This window comes from Gobius niger (assembly GCF_951799975.1).
Source record: "Gobius niger genome assembly, chromosome: 2".
In the NCBI taxonomy this organism is placed as follows: Eukaryota; Metazoa; Chordata; class Actinopteri; order Gobiiformes; family Gobiidae; genus Gobius; species Gobius niger.
In genome coordinates, this window is record NC_136853.1 from 1,941,409 (window position 1) to 1,947,494 (window position 6,086).

The following is a 6,086-nucleotide window of genomic DNA, read 5'->3' on the forward strand; positions in this document are numbered from 1 at the left end:
TTTGTAGAGCTAAGCCTACTGAAAATCCATGATCTTGTTGATCTAAATACAATAGTAATTGTGTACAAAGCATGTAATGATCTTCTCCCTCCTCCCATCCAAGAGCCTTTTGAACACAGGAAAAGTTAGGATAACCTCCGAGGAACTGCTATTTTCAAAAAAGCAAAAGCTAAAAAGAATAAAAAGAGTGGATGTATTTCGGTAAGAGGTGTTAATCTGTGGAAGATCAGTTAAAACAGTCCCAAACAGTCAAAGCTTTCAAAAAGTTGTTTAAAGCTGCTAAAATTCAAGAATGTATAAGCTTAGGATGAATAAAGTAAGAAAAATAAAAAAATAAAAAAATAATAATAATAACGACATGATTTAGTTTCAACTAAACTAACATAAAACAAATGTATGTATACATATTTGTTGGAATATTGAAATTGATGTTACTAACTCCAGATACATGCTACTCTCATGATTTCTCTTCTGTTTAACACTTGATATTGTTCATTATTAATGTTTGTGTTTTGTTTTTGTTTTCTCTCGTGGAAGTCTGTAAACTGGGTTAGGTGTAAGAAGTTTTCACTTCAGCCTAAACCCTTTCGGTCACGTTGTACACAAAGAATTGGAAATGTTTTTACGTTTAAAGGAATGAACTGACCGAATAAACTACTACTACTACTACTGCATTAGCTCAAAGACACACAAGTCAGACACGAAAATACTGCTCTATTGTAACTTTAATTCAGTGTTTGTTTTCCAATGGAAAACGGTAAACAAAACCGTTTTATTTTTATGCTGTTTTTGTTTACAGAATCCCCGTATTTACGCCCGCAACACATTTCTCTAAAATAAAATAATGAAAACAACAAAATATATTATTATTATTATCATCACTATTATTAATAGTAGTATTATTCCACTGAAGAAACATTACAGAAGTAAAGCTTACAAACTAAGAATCAAAATGACTTTGGAATAGCCAAAACTAGATAGTATAACTAAGTTAAGACTAATAAAAATGAAACATTGCAGCTTAGCTCTTAAAGCATAGCTGTTTAATGTTACTTAAAAGTAAACTTTTAAAAACAGTTTGTCACACACAACACCGTCAACCAATTGTCGTTACATCCATTGGGACACATGCTTTATCATCAGGGGAAGGGTGAGAGGAGGGGGTCTGCTGTGGTGTGAGGTCGTTACAGCCATTGGGTCACATGCTTTTGCATCAGGGGAAGGGTGAGAGGAGGGGGTCTGCTGTGGTGTGAACCGGTTGCCCATGCATCTGCATGCAGGTGCCCCATGCACCTGTAGTGGCGCCATTGTGTCTAGACACCACGTGGGTTAGGGAGGTGTGATTGTTTACACATAATTAGCATAACAAAGATAATTACTACTCGTGAATGTGCCAAGGCAACACTTCAGCTGTGTTTTTAACCTCTTAAAGGAATAGGCCACCGTTTTTACATACTAAGATATGTTCTTAGCTCACTTTAGTCGAGTTAATATATCCCCGTCTGGTCTTTGTCCGTGCGCTCTGTCACGCAAACGGAGCACATACGCAGCCTCTCCCACATGTCACATAGCTCCGAAAAAGCTCACGATAGAAGCTACCAAGCTCTTCCACGTGTTCCCTATTTAAATAAAGTTACGTGAAGTGTTTTCATGCGAAGTATATTTACCCAGAAATGTAGCATGTCGATTTTATAAGCAAATAAAAAGGGGGACTATATTGTGAGGCGTAATGATACGAGGAGCAAAACGTCCGCGCAGTAACTCCTAAAGACTTCCCCCGCTCACTTCCGTCAATAACCTTTAGGAGTTACTGCGTGGACGTTTTACTCCTCGTATCATTACGCCTCACAATATAGTCCCCCTTTTTATTTGCTTATAAAATCGACATGCTACATTTCTGGGTAAATATACTTCGCATGAAAACACTTCACGTAACTTTATTTAAATACGGAACACGTGGAAGAGCTTGGTAGCTTCTATCGTGAGCTTTTTTGGAGCTATGTGACATGTGGGAGAGGCTGCGTATGTGCTCCGTTTGCGTGACAGAGCGCACGGGGATATATTAACTCGGCTAAAGTGAGCTAAGAACATATCTTAGTATGTAAAAACGGTGGCCTATTCCTTTAACTCCCGCCTAAACTGAGCATTTTCTCCAGTTCAGCTTTACCCAAATCCTGTAGGCCAGTGTAACGCCTGCTTTGAAAGCTGAGATCTACAAAACTCATCTAAATGGATCTTTTTCCTCACGTCATCATTTTTTGGGGTTTTCAACTCATTTCTTCAACTTTTTTGTAAATGTTTTGTCACTTTTATCATTTTATCGTCATTTTTTATGTAATTTTTTGTCAAATTTTTATCAAAATTTTGTCAATTTTCGCTAATTTTTGTGACATTTGTCATTCTTTTTGGTCATTTTTCCGTCAATTTATTGTCACTTTTTGGTAATTTTTGTCATTTTTTTGTCATATTTTATGTCATTTTTTGTCAATTTCTTTGTCAAATTTTTGTACATTATTTTTTTGGGACATTTTTGTAATTTTTTATAAATTTTTCATTACTTTTTTGTCACATTTTCTTCATTGTTTTCGTCTCAGTTCTGTTGCTATTTTCACAACTTTTTTCCAGAAGATGGACCGTAATCATCAGGCTCATATTGACCCGTGATGATTCTTTTTACAGGAGAGCGGTTCCTCGGCTGGTGTCCTGGTGGTGGAGCCCAAATAACCTGGAGCTGATGATTGAAGTTGGACCCTCTCCCCCCCTGGACACTGTTTAACCCTCTCCCACCATGGACACTGTTTAACCCTCTTCCCCCTGGACACTGTTTAACCCTCTCCCCCCCTGGACACTGTTTGACCCTCTCCCCGCTGAATAATGTGCCTCGACTCTCTGCTTCTTGTGTGGATAAAGTCTCATCCAACCAACTCCGGACATGACATGGCTGCATCAACCCAGAGTGAACACCAGATGGCAGCAGGTGTCCCTCTACAGCCCTGGTTGCTTTTAGTCTGGATTAAAAGTTATTTTCTCCGTTTGCACCTGGGAACTGTCCCTGGTCCTGAACCCAGAGGAGCTGGCTCTTAGGGTTAGGGGAGCTGGATGAGGAGGCGGCAGTGGGGCTGGCTCTTAGGGTTAGAGGAGATTGATGAGGAGGCAGCAGTGGGGCTGGCTCTTAGGGTTAGAGGAGCTGGATGAGGAGGCAGCAGTGGGGCTGGCTCTTAGGGTTAGAGGAGATTGATGAGGAGGCAGCACTGGGGCTGGCTCTTAGGGTTAGAGGAGCTGGATGAGGAGGCAGCAGTGGGGCTGGCTCTTAGGGTTAGTGGAGCTGGATGAGGAGGCAGCAGTGGGGCTGGCTCTTAGGGTTAGTGGAGCTGGATGAGGAGGCAGCAGTGGGGCTGGCTCTTAGGGTTAGGGGAGCTGGATGAGGAGGCAGCAGTGGGGCTGGCTCTTAGGGTTAGAGGAGCTGGATGAGGAGGCAGCAGTGGGGCTGGCTCTTAGGGTTAGAGGAGCTGGATGAGGAGGCAGCAGTGGGGCTGGTTCTTAAGGTTAGAGGAGCTGGATGAGGAGGCAGCAGTGGGGCTGGTTCCTAGGGTTTGTGGAGCTGGATGAGGAGGCAGCAGTGGGGCTGGCTCTTAGGGTTAGTGGAGCTGGATGAGGAGGCAGCAGTGGGGCTGGCTCTTAGGGTTAGAGGAGCTGGATGAGGAGGCAGCAGTGGGGCTGGCTCTTAGGGTTAGAGGAGCTGGATGAGGAGGCAGCAGTGGGGCTGGCTCTTAGGGTTAGAGGAGCTGGATGAGGAGGCAGCAGTGGGGCTGGCTCTTAGGTTTAGTGGAGCTGGATGAGGAGGCTGCAGTGGGGCTGGCTCTTAGGGTTAGGGGAGCTGGATGAGGAGGCAGCAGTGGGGCTGGCTCTTAGGGTTAGTGGAGCTGGATGAGGAGGCAGCAGTGGGGCTGGTTCTTAGGGTTAGAGGAGCTGGATGAGGAGGCAGCAGTGGGGCTGGCTCTTAGGGTTAGTGGAGCTGGATGAGGAGGCAGCAGTGGGGCTGGCTCTTAGGGTTAGTGGAGCTGGATGAGGAGGCAGCAGTGGGGCTGGCTCTTAGAGTTTGAGGAGCTGGATGAGGAGGCAGCACTGGGGCTGGCTCTTAGGGTTAGAGGAGCTGGATGAGGAGGCAGCAGTGGGGTTGGCTCTTAGGGTTAGAGGAGCTGGATGAGGAGGCAGCAGTGGGGCTGGCTCTTAGGGTTAGAGGAGCTGGATGAGGAGGCAGCAGTGGGGCTGGCTCTTAGGGTTAGAGGAGCTGGATGAGGAGGCAGCAGTGGGGTTGGCTCTTAGGGTTAGAGGAGCTGGATGAGGAGGCAGCAGTGGGGCTGGCTCTTAGGGTTAGAGGAGCTGGATGAGGAGGCAGCAGTGGGGCTGGCTCTTAGGGTTAGTGGAGCTGGATGAGGAGGCAGCAGTGGGGCTGGCTCTTAGGGTTAGAGGAGCTGGATGAGAAGGCTTTGTTTAAGAATAGAATAGCTGAAGAGAGCAGTTCTGATCCTTGTGCTTAATGACAAGGATGTTTTTTATATTCAGTTTAATGTCCACACTATGGGCATAACAGGAGAGGAACTCATGATGTGGACCCCATCGTCCCCTGACCTCAACCTTATTCAGAACCTTTGGAGCCTCAAGCAAAACATCTATGAGGGAGGGAGGCAGTTCACATCCAAACAGCAGCCCCGGGAGGCTATTCTGACATCCTGCAAACAAATCCCAGCAGAAACTCTCCAAAAACTCTAGTTTAATGAATGCAATAATGTTGATGCTGCTCAAATCAGGGTCCTGTGTTAAAATGTCACTTGAACTAAGATCACTTGTTTTTGATTGAAATAGTTTGATTTCCGTAAATATGACCTCCTAATGCTGCAGATTCAAAGTGTGATGCAGAGCGAGGAAAAAGTGAGTTTATAACGGGAGTCGATGGGGCAGAAAAAACACTAGGGAGAAAATGTCGTTCACATCAAAGTGTCTTGAATAGGAACAGCGTATAGCCTCACTACCCACAGTGCCACAGTCACCGCCACCTGCCGCATCCATGCATCACTAATTCTCTTGTCCCAAAGAAATTAGTGACCTAATATGGAGTACTTATTACATGGTTACTCTACTCTAGACAGCACAGACACTCGAAAACGGTATATTATTTGCGGATAATAATGAATTTCTTTTTTTTTTTTTAAACTAGGTGAAATTGGATAATTTTCCAAGGCACACCAGACAATATCTCACGGCGCACTAGTGGTTGAAAAACACTGCTCTAGTTAACCCTTGTCTTTCACCATCTCCACTGTTTTATCTCCAAGAGTTAGAATGATTCAAGTTAAGATTTTACCTTCATTCAAGTAATGTTTACTTTAAAAGTCTTTAAACTGACGGGAAAAACATCTTTCATGTAAATTGACATTTATTTGTGATTTTTTATTTTTTTTGTATTTCAAATCTGTTTCTCGAGTAGTTGTAGAACATTCTTCCCTCTCCCACCGTGGACACTGTTTAACCGTCTCCCCCCCCTGGACACTGTTTAACCCTTCATAAATTGTACAAACTTTATCTGAGGGCCAACAAAGAGGGAGCTGATTAATATGCCTCGACTCTCTGCTTCTTGTGTGGATAAAATCTCATCCAACCAACTCCGGACATGACATGGCTGCATTTACCCAGAGTGAACACCAGATGGCAGCAGGTGTCCCTCTACAGCCCTGGTTGCTTTTAGTTTGGATTAAAAGTTATTTTCCCCGTTTGCACCTGGGAACTGTCCGTGGTCCTGAACCCAGATTGGCTTGGAATTCATCTCCAGCCCCAGGGGCAGCCTGGCTCCGGGAAGGGATGGGGCTGGAGGCAGCAGTGGGGCTGGCTCTTAGGGTTAGTGGAGCTGGATGAGGAGGCAGCAGTGGGGCTGGCTCTTAGGGTTAGAGGAGCTGGATGAGGAGGCAGCAGTGGGGCTGGCTCTTAGGGTTAGTGGAGCTGGATGAGGAGGCAGCAGTGGGGCTGGCTCTTAGGGTTAGTGGAGCTGGAGGGGGAGGCAGCAGTGGGGCTGGCTCTTAGGGCTAGTG